At 39.8% G+C, this 13,887-nt stretch overlaps 1 long non-coding RNA gene across 1 annotated transcript in view; it reads right to left on the bottom strand.

Annotated features, from left to right (window-relative positions):
- Positions 1-13,662, bottom strand: part of LOC135423025 (uncharacterized) — a 45,266-nt gene extending 31,604 nt beyond the window's left edge. The window contains exons 1-4 of the long non-coding RNA XR_010434682.1: positions 13,417-13,662; positions 13,107-13,295; positions 12,400-12,472; positions 10,913-11,008 (exon numbers count right to left, since the gene is read on the bottom strand). This is a non-coding gene — a long non-coding RNA (uncharacterized LOC135423025). The remainder of the gene's footprint in view (positions 1-10,912; positions 11,009-12,399; positions 12,473-13,106; positions 13,296-13,416) is intronic.
- Between the last annotated feature and the right edge of the window lie 225 nt (positions 13,663-13,887).

Below are 13,887 nucleotides of genomic sequence, written 5' to 3'. Positions count from 1 at the left end.
GCAAAACTTCTGTAGCTGCAAGAGAAAAATTAAAAATGCTGTTTTCAACAGGTGCTGCTTCTGGTTTTACCACCTTCAACTGCCTCTCAGTATCCTCCCAAAGAAACTCCTGGGGACAGCTGTTAATTCATCTTCCCATTAATTTAAAGGTTGAAGGAAATTAACACATAACAGTTTCAGCAAACCTTTTTTTTTTACCTAAACTCACCTATTCCTTACGTTAGCTCTGAGAACTCAATATTTTATTCATGATGGTTCTTAAAACTCAGCCTTTATTATGTAGCTGTGTCACTGGTACCTTGTGTAAAAATGCTTTTACCTTTGTAAGAATTGTGTAGTAACTCTGACTCACAGAAGAAAACTCAACAAGTTGATTCCTGGCCTCATTTCACATCAACAGTCATTTACACAAAGAGGATACAGTCAGAATTGTCCAAACTCTCAAACCAAGGTAAATAAAATAGGATGATATGCTGGGGAAGGGAAGCAATATTCTCAAGGGTTTTTGTAAGAGTCACGTATTCCAGTCATGTACCCTCTTCAGCAACTCAGCTTCTCCAAGTCCTCTGGTTTAGCACTCATTTTTTCCGTTCTTATGGTCTGTAACAAGGGGGCAGATCACAGATAGCACAAGTGAGGGAACCTCACATGAGAAATGTATCAGCAACAAGTCAGTATTTGAGCTTGGGTTCTGAGCTCTGCCCAAGCACAGTTCATTCTCCAAAAAGCACATTCCGTAATGGAAACTGCTCTTTTGTTTCTGCCAAACACTCAAACAAAAGCCCTCTGGGGGAGGTGTTCCCTAGTGCTGCCCACAGGGCACATGCTGCCTGTCCCCGTGGCTGAGGACAGAAAGGGGGGGGTTGCACTGAGATAGAGTTCATTCTCTTAGAGCACAGCACCCACTTTTAAAAGATAGAAGGGAAACTCTACACTATATGCTCTGTGTAAAGAAATGTTTCTATGTGAGAGAAACGTGAACACACCATGGTCAGAACAAGGGAACATCCTATTCCTTTCTAGGGGGTATCATTATCTATCAATCACTTAGCTACTGCTAAATGATTTCACTTTGGATAAAAAGAAAGGCCTCAAAATCCAAAAAAAATTTAGTTCAATTGAACACATTTATAAAAATGTGATTCCTTTGACTTTAGTGTGGAAATTCATACTTACAGATATTGATTGGTTTGCTTGAGTTCTTTTATGCTTAGGGTAGTAAAGGAGCCAGTAACAAAGCAGACAAAAGACAGGGTCTACACACTCCAAGCATATATGTGGTTCTGTGTCCTTCCAGGTGACAATGGCATTAAAGTCCAGAACACTTCAAAAATTTTAAATCTCTTTATGCCAGATATTCTGAACAGATGCTCCCAGACATTAACCTTTCATGGAACTGTCACTGTCTTCTTACTGAAATCATTGCTAGAATTTAATTTTCAGTCTTGCAGGGACAGAAACAGTCCTGGTCTAACTGGAAAGAAACCATCCCACTGCTGCCAAGCTGAGACTGTCACAGCCACAGACACCCAGCAGAATTGTGGATCTCAGTGCTCAGAATGGCAATGAAAATGCAGATTTCTCAACTCCCCTCTTTAGCTGGCTTACAGTTTATAGCATCTGAGCAACACCTGAACTCTTGAGAAGACATTTAACTAAGTACTCAAAGGATCGATTTGTTTATGTCTTCTCTCACAGAAAAACAAACTTTTCCTATGATTTATATCTATGGGAATGGTAAGCCAAGAAATTTTGCAGACAGAAGGACTCCATTTCCTCTCACAGAACAGGGTTTAAATTTCTACAATAGTATACTATTTTCTGCCTTTTTTATCACAGTTTTTTATGCTGCCTCTACAAAACAACAGTAAAAAATATACCCCTTCCAGTTCAATTCAACCTCAGTGTGTTGCTCTATCACAAAGATATTCCCTCTACAAGTCCTTCAGAAATATGGGTCCCAGTGTATCAAGAGATATTAAATGGTAATATCTGAGACTGATGAAGTGAAACAGTCATATACACATTCAGCAGATGTTCAGCACTTTTCCAGCAAAGAGATTTTAGTGCCCCTTTTGGTTTCTGCTCATGGTGGTGATGAACAGCTCAAACCATTACACCAGAATTAAATGCAATATTTCTATCTGTTCTTAGTGCAAGTCAAAGACAGAAGAGTCACTGCTGCCCATTTATTACATCATGTTATTATAACAAGGATATAAAAGGACTGAGTCTGGTCAACATTTATCTGAAGTATACAACTGTTTTCTCAACCCTGAAAGAAGTTAAAAAAAAAAAAAAAGAGAAAAACAGAGAAAGTCTACATACCACTTAGAGCAGAAAATACATGACTGGGGTATCTCCTTTAAAAAGTCTTTATTCTGGGCATTGTCTTGGCTAACTCACTCTCTCCTCAGAGCATCTGTACTGAAATACTTAAAAAGCTGGATACTCTTCAGCTTGGCTAAAGAGCACCTAATCATATGGAAGGAGTTCTGAGCCAGGGACTGCACAATACAAAGGAAAGACAGAGTTTGTTTGACATGACAATTTTCTGTTATTGTTTGGGGATTACAACAAACCTACAGCTAAACTAATTGTGCCATGATGGTTAAGGTTGTGTCAGCACTTCCCTTGTAAACCTCTTATCCAGTGGATTTATTACTAAATAAAAAGTTTTTCAGGGGCTGAAACCTGGCATGAAAGACTGCATTTATCTTTAGAAACTCTGCAAGAGAAATTCAGCTTTTCTTAATGGAGGGAAGAAAGAAGATTGCTAACTTGGGATACATAAATTTCCACTGCTAATCTTGCCAGCACTGTGCATACTCTCCATGCTTGAAAAGATATAGGGAAAAATACTTTGTTGATGTAGGTTCATTTCAATTTAGAAAACAAAAATCCCATGCAAGCCACCTTTGCTTGTTATGGAGATTTTAAATTTTTTACAGCATAGGTAATGATTTTTCCCTGACTATCCAATATAGTGCCACAAACAGGCCCTAATTATACCCTCTGGTTACACAAAAGACTAAAATAACCTATGAATTACCCAACACGTTTATTTAAAAAAAAAAAAACCAAAACAACCTCTTGTGGTCCTCTTGTGGTAAGCATTTATTTCTCAGTGACAGTAATCATGGTTAGAGAGAGCGCCACCCTAAATAGAATTTAATTTAAAATAAATAAATAAATAAAAAAATAAAAAACCAAAACACTTGTTATATGGCAACAAGGACGAAAAGAATGACGTCAAGAGAAAATTGCTGAATTAGACTGGGAAATATTGTTAGGCATTTACACTAATTTAACAGCCCAAGGAATCTGGGATGGCCCAAAACAGTGGCCTGGCTTGTAGTGGGAGCTCCTCAGGTACTTGACAGTAATACTGAATTGGATCCCATACAAGCCTCACATGAACATTTTATCTGCAAATAGACTCAAAACATCTGAGATTCAAATACTCTCTACACTGGTGACCTCAAATTTAGCTGTATTTTGTCTTATTTTACGACACCTATTGCCAGCCCTGCCAACTCACAGTGGATGAAACAGCCACACTGACTTCTCTCATACCCCCCCTCACCAACAGCAAAGGTCTGAGTCTCAACGAGGCCCTTCTGCAAATTCACTCTCTTTAAGAAACACACAGAAAATGAGAGTTTTCTCAGTATTGCTCCTCCTGGACTCCTGTGCAGGTATAGTACTTTCCAGGCAGTTCAGAGGTGCAATAGAAAACTAGTACATTGTTCTGCACTGAAACTCAGGAGGAAGATTCTGGCACCAGCAGTCAAAAAACTCTGGTTAGCTCTTCTGCAGCTGTAGCACTTGTGTGTGCCAAGAAGAGTAAAAATAAAATAAATAAATTTTTAAGAACAGCTTTTTGAGTCAGTAATTCAGCAGATACAAACAAACAAAAAGATCTGAAGCACAGGAGTTCAGTTTTAATAAAGACACTCCTTTTAAAGAGCAGTTTAATGGAGACTACAACCCCTCAAATGGTTCAGCAAAGGCTTTACACAGCCCTTTCTCCTTCAGTGAAATTCCTTTCTAAAAGTTTTATTCTTGTTCAACTAGATAAAGCCTTGGCCGCCTTCTTTCCACCTTTTTTCTCCTCTCCATATTTCCTTGCTGTAAACACACATTTCAGACAACAGAAAACATTAAAGAGGGACAACAGAGCAGCAATCACTACCTGAGCACTGCTTCATGGCAAAGTGATTTTACAGAGTCAGACACTGCCTGTTCTCCTGAGTAAATGAGTGGACACAGGACACCCCACACAGGAGATTAATGTTCTCTGTCAAGTGGAAAAAGCCTCAGATGAGGCAGACCCAGTGCCATCAAAACAAACAGGCATTAGTTTTGCTTTGGGATGGGATGTCAGAATGTGTAAAGCCCTTCCACCTCAGAGGGCACTCAGCCCTCCCAGTCAGGACACGTGTGTTCGAGGCTCTGTTCAAATGCAGCCTCTCCCAGGGTGTCTCCTCAGCCCTGTTCACCTGCCTGCTCAGTCTCCTGTCCATTCCCTGCCCTTTTGCTGCTCAGCATCTGCTCCCTGCACTGAATTAAGTTTAAGCCAGTGAGTCTGCTCAGCCAAGCTTGGCTCCAGTTCTCAGAAATAGCTCTTTGTTGTACCCTCGTGCATTTATTTCAAAGTTTGTGTCCACATGCACACACAGTCCTCATAGCTTTAAATTTAAAAAACAAACAAACAAACACACAATTACAAATTCCTGTTCATCTCAAGCAGTGGTATATCACACAGAATTCTCCCTTTTTTGTCAAAATTTTTTCCTTCATTTAACTGACATACACTACCAAGTTAAATTTGCATAGGAAAAATAAACATTCATTTTACTGCAGAGAATAAAATGACAAATTATTCTAATCTGAGATTTTTTCTTTTCATCTTTTGTAACTACAGTAATTCAATCCCATATTAAGTAAGCATTGCTTCTGCAGCACATTCCCTTGCAACAAAGGATACTGTAATCAGAATAATGTTGTTCATAATGAATATAGAAGAACTTTCAAATTGTCACAGCACTGGGCCATCAACATCCATAGACTTCTGCTGGATGTTGGAATCCAAGTCCTCAGTCATCTACCAACAGAAATCCTATTTAGAGTCACCAACATTAAGAAATCATTTAACTGGTACCGTTTAGAAATATGGCATGAATTTATGTGCCCTGAGAGCTTCTATTCAAAGAGGAAGTTAAAACAGCTAAATTCAAAACTGATGTTTGAAATGCACATTATAAATACAAGAAAATAGTGGGAGACTGACATGACTTAGCCATGTGCATATATTGTAAAGATGTGCATATACAGGACCACACTGCACAGCATTCCCAATGCCTAACTCCCCAGTAATTTCTTTATATCCTCTACCTCTCCAAGCATCTCTGAATAGCTGTCATTTTGTACTCAAAATCTTGCCCTAAGAGGTACAGCTTCCCTATAACTTCAAAAGCACACCATTTGAATATAACAGAGACTGGGGCAGGGAGGGGGCAGGAAGAAGTGGGCTTTGCAGTGCTTATTGCAGGAGGATTATACACACAAAGAGGTTCCAAAAGCTTTGGGAGGCAAAACACATCTTATAAAACTCCTTCCTAGGAAATGGATAACACAGCATCTCTAACACACGTGCAAGGTCTCCAAAACGGTAAGAAATAAACAGTTGTTAATTCCCATCACAACATTTCCATCACAAACTGCTCAAAAAGGCCTTTAGGGAGCAGGAGAAGTGGGGTCCCAGCCCTGAGTGGGACAAGGGAGGCACAGGCAGTGTCCCCTGGCCGACATGGGCACCCCCCAGGGACGGGAGCCAGGGGCGGGCACGGCCCAGGGACTGCCACCACATCCTTACCAATGCAGCAGGTCAGGGTCAAGCCAGGGAGTCAAGTCAGTGGGTCAAGATCAGGATGAGCAAGAGAAACGATCCAGAACAGGAAACAAAGCTCAAGCAACTTGCAACCAAGCAGGGAAGTCTCCAGCACAACTTGCCAGCATCCTTCCCACAGCAACCTGCTGTATGGGGACACAGCTGCCCCCCATCAAACTGGCCTTAAATACAGGCAGCCAAAGCCTGAGGAGTGGGAGGGGTTTGGAACTGAGGCCTGGAGCCTACTAATTGAAAGCAGATGTGTTACTGAATGCAATTTAAGTTGGCAGCACCAAGTCCTTGACTGTTACTACATCTACTCACCTGGTTCTTAATTAGCTCGAGCTTATGGAAGATGACAAATTTTGAAATGCTTTTACAGCACTGAGAACACCAGAGTGTCTGCTAAGATGCAGAGAATTGTGAAGCCACGAGCACAGAGGCTCTGAAGATCCCGAGGAACTGATTGGAGCTGCACAATTTAAAATGTCATTAGATTTTTTTTTGACAGTTCTTTCTGATCTGACATAGTGCATCTTAGAGACAATGTGTGAATTATATCTACACTCACAGACCACCCCACACATATAGACTGTGGAGCACCCAGTTTTCTCTTGCTGCTATAGATTTAAATGTATAACATTAAAATAATTTTTGTCTTTTAGTTTGTGTTGGTTTGCTAGGGGTATAGAAAAATCTCTTGATGACACGAGACATCAGTTTGGTGTCCTGAAACATTGGTCTGACGTGGTAAAGGTGTGGGGAACATGGGTAGCACTTACAGTATGTTTGTTCTGCCACCAGAGCTCCAGTTAGAAAACAAAATACCCTTCTTGAATTAGAGTGGATGCTTATTACAGAGTTACAACCTTTGTATCCAGTGTGCAAGGTTATTACTGCTACAGGGTAATAAATCTGTTGTGGCTCAGTGAAGAACTGGAATTGCAGTTACAATCATTCCCTTCCCCTCTGCTTGTGCTGCAAACCACAATTCATCCACAGAGTTTAAGTGTGAGCAAGAGAATGTTGAGATGATATTTCACACATTTTCAAGAAGGGAGATACAGATGTCCTCCCCGTGCAGCTGAATTTGCCAGGAGTAATGATAGAGAGGGAACACTTTGCTGTGCTGTGCCTTTGGATTTGTGCTCTGATGAAAATAAATCTTTCTTTTTGTCCATGCCAAGGTCTCACACGATGTTACTTTATGCTGGAAGCATTTGTACTGTGCTAACCACCTTAAAAAGTCACTCAGAGTTATTAAGTGCTCATTTAAACTAACATTTGTGATCTGCCAAACTACTTAACAGCACACAGTAAGAAGTTTTAAGCCATTTACAAGCTTGCAGTTATGTATAATAGGGAGGATGGGTTTAAATAAAAATCACTTTCAAGCAGGGGAATGATTAATCATTGCTGTTCTCTCCTTCGTTTGTATTCTTAGCAAAAGTTGTCACCCTTTGTCCCAGCATTAATGGTGAGGTTTATGTGACTGTTCGTGGTATTCTTAAACTTGATTAATTAGCAAGGCCACATTTTATTTGAAAGTGCAGAATGGAGTCACATTTTCATTCAGTTCCCTAGGGAACTAATTATAAGGTCTGCTCCACATACATCACAACAATATCTCCTATATGGCACAAGTAATTATTTAGATACTGTAAATATCCTTCCAAATACTTAAAACAGAACTGCTTCAGCTACTTTAAAGTTTCATTAGAAGCTGGTCCTAGCCTCTGCTGGGAAGTTCCAAATATTCCCTGCTCAGGAAAAACAGCAGGTACTCAGCATCATGAGAATGTAAACTTTCTAATGGGAATTTATCACATTTGTCTCTGAACCAGCACAAAGGAAAAAAAATGGTGAGAAAGAGAACATAGTTAAGATTACACAGCCTTTAAAAAAAAATGAACATAAATGTTTAACAACCAAATTATGTTGTTTTTTCTCCCTTAGCTGCAAGGCAGTAATCAATTCTATTCTCCACCCCCAGTACACTGGAAAGTGGCAGTTCTGCTGCATTAAAAATCAGAGTAGAATATGCAAAAGCCCATCTTTAAAAATGGAAAAATGCTTCTCTCCCATCTTGCACGAGTCTCGGGGCAGTGGGTAGGAGGCTAAGGAGTGGCACTGGCTCTGACTAGTCATGTTCCAGTAGCTTTAGGAACGGAATCCCATCATAGCAGATGTACAAAGACACCAAAAGAAGTTTTGCATAGCAGCACTTACAGTCTAAAAAGATTAGACAGTGTGTGGGAGAAAGAAACCATTAATTTGTACCTGGGAAAATGACACAGAGAAGTTTCCCTCAGTAGCACAAGACTTCTCTGTAACTCTGCACCAGAGCTGGAAACTCAAGTGCCACAAAACTGCAATTTAGCACTCAGCACACACAGACCCAAGGAGCACTCACACTGCCTGGGGAAGGGGCACAGTGCCTGCAAAGGAGCTGAGGAGCTGCACCAAACATCACTTCACTGTTCTTTGGCTTGAGGAATTCTCAACTTGCTTCCACTGTGCTCTGCTTCTCAGGATCTGCCCCCAAAGGCAAATTTTAGGGGGAAAAAAAAGCTATTTGATTGGCTCCAAAGCTCTTCTAAATCGGATGATACAGTGAGCATCAGGCAGCAGAACAGCTTCCATAGCAACACACACACTCTGTGCTTGGTTCTTTCTGGGGCATCTGGCACTGACTCTGCTCCCTGCAAACAGTTGCAGAGAGAAGGTTCCTCGCAGACCTGTAAACAGCCCACGTTAGTGCACAATTGTATCTGGATTATTGTCAGAGTGCCCCTGGTGAGGCAGCAGCAGCAGCAAACTGCTCTTCCAAATCGATTATGATACACATTTATATTTCCCAGCATCTCCCAAACAAGGATTTCAGAGCACTCTACAACTAGGCTTCAGAGCAGTCTACAAAACACCCTGAAGAGCCTAAAATTATAGATTAAATTTTCTGAAGCCAGAAAGATTAATTATACAAGACCATGCTCCCTAGAATTACACACCAGCTTTGTTGAAGCAGAAGACAAGTCCTTCCACATAGGAAAACAGTGTTAAATATTTCCAAAATGTTCCCCAAATCCACTTTTTCTGAAGGAGTATCATATAGGTGTAAGTATTAATTTATCTCACCTTCACTATACAGCAAAACAAACAGTATAACTTGAAGTCCAACATATATGTCAAATGACAAAAACTTGTGCCATTGTAACTCTTTAGTTAAAATGACTGTATTTAGACTTTGAAGATTTTCTTGTATTAGCTCACAAGTTACACAGCATCAGTAGCTCTCCTTATTTTCATCACCTTGGAAACACCACATGCAGGAAAACAAATACCAGAAAAATAAATATGGATTTGTTATTTGTAATTCAATAAATTTTTAATCCTGAATCTTCTGTTTCATATTCTTAAAGAATTTCACAACAGTAGAGACATTTTTTTATCCAATAAATCTCTTCTGTAGCTGAGTAATAACAACTGTGACCATGATTTTGAAGATTTTGAGTATAGATAAATAAACAATGAGGTCTGATGAGCATGCACCATTTCCCTCCACAATAAAATCACAGGTCTTCTGAAAAAAAGATGGATTGCATTTTAATTTTAAATACTGCTAATGTTTAAAATGTCTGAAATGGACATACAGCAGAAAACACCAGTTACAAGTGTTCTAAATAAGAGCTCTCAGAAGTGTCAGCAGCTACTGAAATCAGTAACAATTAACACCATAATTCACAGGAGAAAAAATGTAACTGATGTTCTCTTGCTAGTTAATGTTTTGCTAAAATAGACAGACTGAGAAGCTGTATTATAAGTAGTTTGGTCTGGTTTTTAGTAAACAACACTGAACAGTCACCAAGTGTACACATCAAGCACACAGTTAGTAGTTAAAATGTTTTTGTCTTTGGGGTATTTTCTAGTCCACTGCCATATTCACTGAAAAATGAGTCAGTAGAGAAGATACCAAATGTTCTGCATCTGATATAATAAATATATTAACAAAGAAGAAGACAAAAAGGAATTTAAAAACACTTAATCTGAAAAAGAAGAAAACTCAGTTTTTTTCTTACCCACTCTGTTCAAAACAGCCAGTGTGTGTTGACCTTCCAGGCATGCAGCAAACTTTATTTAGTTTTTATTGGCATTTGGAAAATGCCAGAACTTGATGCAACTTGCAGACAGCAAAAGTTTGGTGGACTCTTTACCAATGTTTCCTATTGCAATGGGTTTAATTTTTTGCTCTTGCTTATGCCAGGGTTGCTCATGGTCTTGGAAAGAGGGTTCAGGGTTCAGCAAAAGGGAGAAAGAATTCAAGAGAGCAGAGGAGACCCAGTATGAGGACCAGAGTGTCAGGGAGAGAGACACTTAAAACAGGTTAGAAAAGTCTCATAATGGTACAGACTGTGAGCAAAATGCCCCAGTTAACACTCTCTGCTCTCAACAGTGACTGATGAAATCAGCACCACAATGCAAGTCTCACCTCACCCAGACTGCTGGCCAAAGGAAACCACTGCTTGCTGCTGCTTCAGGAGCTCCAGCAGCAAAGGCTTTTTGCAATGGTTCTGTGCTCAAACACACGGTAAGTGAAAATATGTACTCCATCCAATCTGAGTGGTTAAAAGGGAACTCCTTTTTAAGTATTAGAAAATATAAGCAAAGATATCTTATGGGGGGAAAAATGTAATGAAAGCCATGCCCCTGTACAACTGTGTGTCAGATCTATTGGCCCCCTGCATCCCAGAACTGTCCAAGGCACGTGCTCCAGAAGGTTTTCCACAGGACCCAATTTCCAAAGGGTGTCTGAGGCGTGATGTCACACCAGGAATAATAACACCAAAGGCTGTATTACAGTTCACTCACCATGTCAGCACCATCCAACCTCAGCACTGACAGAACTGAGGTAGGAAATGCCTCTGCTGAGGTCATTGGAGTGTTGCAGGAGGAGAACCAGCAGCACTGCACAAACTCAGCCCAGGTTCTACTCGTGTTTGTGTGAGGGAGCCCTTCACTTACCCTGAGAACCTGCATGGTGCAGAGCCTGGCAAGTGGGGCCATCAGCTTCTGAGAGGCTGTAAAACCTGCACCTTCTGGCTGAGCCTGAGCCCTTACCTGCAATCACAAAGAATTGTTAACTGGGATAACAAGGAATTGTTGCTATTATCTCCCCTGTTTGTAAACCCAGCCAGACAATACTGCACAACCAGCTCTAAGCTCACAGCAATCATCCCGAGTCAGTGAGAGAATTACCACAGAACTGTAGCAAGTGCAAGAAAACCATGACAGTCATCCTTCAACCATAGTATATATAATAGATAACCACAGCAGATTTGAAAGGCTACATCAGTATGTAATAGCTATTGTAACTCACTAATTTCTATTAGGAAGAAACTTCTTATTTTTATTTCTCCTTTACCAGAAACAAACTTTGCTGTTCCCTGTGCAGAAGGGTTGGCCTGCCTGTGCCCCTGCAGGGATTTGAGTAAGGAGTGCTCCTGTTGCTGGGGCTGGGGTCTGTCCATGTGCCTCTCTGCCCAGCACACTGGGGGGTAAGTGGAGCGTGGAGCCCATCCCAGGGGCAGGGCAGCACTTCAGCTGAGCTCCAGCATCACAGGGATCCACAGCAGAATCCAACAGGAACTGACTCATGGCAAAAATACTGAGATAGCACCAGATAGCAGATCAGAAGCATTCTGTTCCTTTGGGAAGAAAACATGCAGCTCTTCCAAATGCCTACCAGTCACTTTAACATTGAAATGTTTCTTTTCTTTCAAAATCCAGCATGCAATTCTTAAGATTAGGCCAGAGATAGGAAACATCATTTCAGCAATCAAAAGATGATGCTTTCATATAAAAACAAATATTCTTAATAAAGTCATCCCCAACACCTTTATGCAATCAGTTACCAGTCCAAAGCCGAGATAAAGTGTAAGTACAATAACTAAACATTTTAAAGTCTAACATAAACCCCATAAGTGTAATGAAAAGAATACTGCCACCTCCTTATTTCAGTTGAAAGTCAGAAATAGAGAAACACACCTACGAAACTGCAGACGTAAGTCCTGGTGCAAGGCTGACTGGTGAAAATAAAGAAACATATTTAAGTGCTACTCAATGACAGAGATAATAATTGCTCTGTATCATTCTTCATAATCAATTGCAAAGAGATTAAAAACATCAGGAAAGAAAAACAGCAAAGGAGAAACTCTGCCCCAAATGATAAAACAACACTTCAAACTGTACTGTTACGTTTTTGTTTCAGCAACTTCTGTAACCCCCTTTGATTTGGAAGCATTATCCACATAGGAACAGAGGAGTTCAAATGGCAACATTTAGAGGACATAAAACCAAAGACAGATCAAGTTCTATGAATTCAGGATTCGGGTCACCAGCACGAAATGGAAGCAGCAGCAAATGTCATCAATAACCAAAACATCATCAGGCAAACAATAAAACTGAGAAAGGATGACCTTAAACCAACTTTCAAAGAAATTTCATATTACCAGATTGCAAAGATGAAAAGGTTTTTTCCTCCAGTTAACTTGAACTGAGACAGATGAAGGGGAATGACTGGAACTGAAAAAAAAAAAGATACAGAGTTCAGAGAGAGTTATTGAAGTTGCCACAGACTCAGCTGGATACCAATAACGTTGGAACAAGAAAGAGACATTCCATATAATTGGGAAATTAGATTTAGAAACAAGAACATTTGTTTCTAAACAAGTATTTCTACAGAGAAAGAAGCAGGAAAAGGAAAAAGCATAAGGAATATTGACATTTTCTTTGTTATTTTGAGAAATGAAAACTTCAGTAAAACATCATTTAGAACCTTCTAGCAAAGCTTTCCAGAATATCAGTCATTCTCAGTGCCCAACTAGATATATTTATAAGGGTCCTGCTACTCATAAAGTTTCAGCACCCTAAGTAAACATTTGCTGCTCTACAGTGGTTTTTGTAGATATACAGGCACTCCATAGTCTCCAGGAGTGATGTTTGCTTTTCCAGACCAAAAATCCAGCTATAAAGTAATTCTACTTCTATGAATGAGAGAGAGACAAGAATAACTACAACTTTGCTATGCTTATTTGAAGAACCAGTGAACTTAATGACCTTGCTAGTGAAGATAATTTGTCAGATATATCATGTAATTTATAATATCCCCATCTAGAAAATAAAGTCCTCCCAAACACACATATAATCAGGGACTAACATATTGTAGCAGAGTCTGTAAGTGTTGTTACACTGTCACTGCTCTCAGCATGGCCCCAGAGGAGCAGCTGGGGAGCCACAACCACCATCCTCTGTGTTGAAGGGCCTGTTGCTGGTGCCTTTCTCATTGTGCTTCAGCTGTACTTCAACAGACAGTGGAATATTTCTGTGCCATGACAGCAGACAGAACCTGCCAGTAATTAAAAGAAAAATTCATATAACCCTTATAAATCTTCAGATGACCAATATGTCTAAAGCTATTTTACAAAGGAAATATTGTAGGAATGAAGGAAACCTGAAAAGAAGCTCACATTGTGATTTCACATTGCAGGGCATGGGTTGTGTGTTCCCTTCATTTTTGAGCATCCACAGAAAAAAACTCCTGAGACCAAGTGGTAGAAGATTAAAAAGTCATCTTGAAAGGAGTCTTTTGACAAAACTGCAAAAGAAAATAAAAAAACCTCCAGTTTTTAACATGATCTCTGGCTTAATATTTCACTTCTGCAATGTTCTGCTTCACTACTACTGAGTGACAGAAAAAGAAGTAACAAAAAGTCTTTTTGGCATCCATATCTTGATTTTTTTCTGTATATTGTAAGAAGAAATGACAGAGCCAATAATTAAAAATATTACAATTAAGTCCTGCAGTCACCAGATGTACAGCTGAAAAGAGAAGTGGGATCAATTCTGAAAACTACATCACAGTTAAAGAGAAATTAAAACTGTTGAATAAACAGAGGAAACCATTAGAAAAAAAATGTAGCCTCTTCTGCTAGACTGGA

The sequence above is a fragment of the Pseudopipra pipra genome, chromosome 16 (genome assembly GCF_036250125.1).
Source record: "Pseudopipra pipra isolate bDixPip1 chromosome 16, bDixPip1.hap1, whole genome shotgun sequence".
NCBI lineage: Eukaryota > Metazoa > Chordata > Aves > Passeriformes > Pipridae > Pseudopipra > Pseudopipra pipra.
The sequence above is the reverse complement of the archived record's forward strand: the minus strand, read 5'-3'. Positions and strand labels throughout refer to the sequence as shown.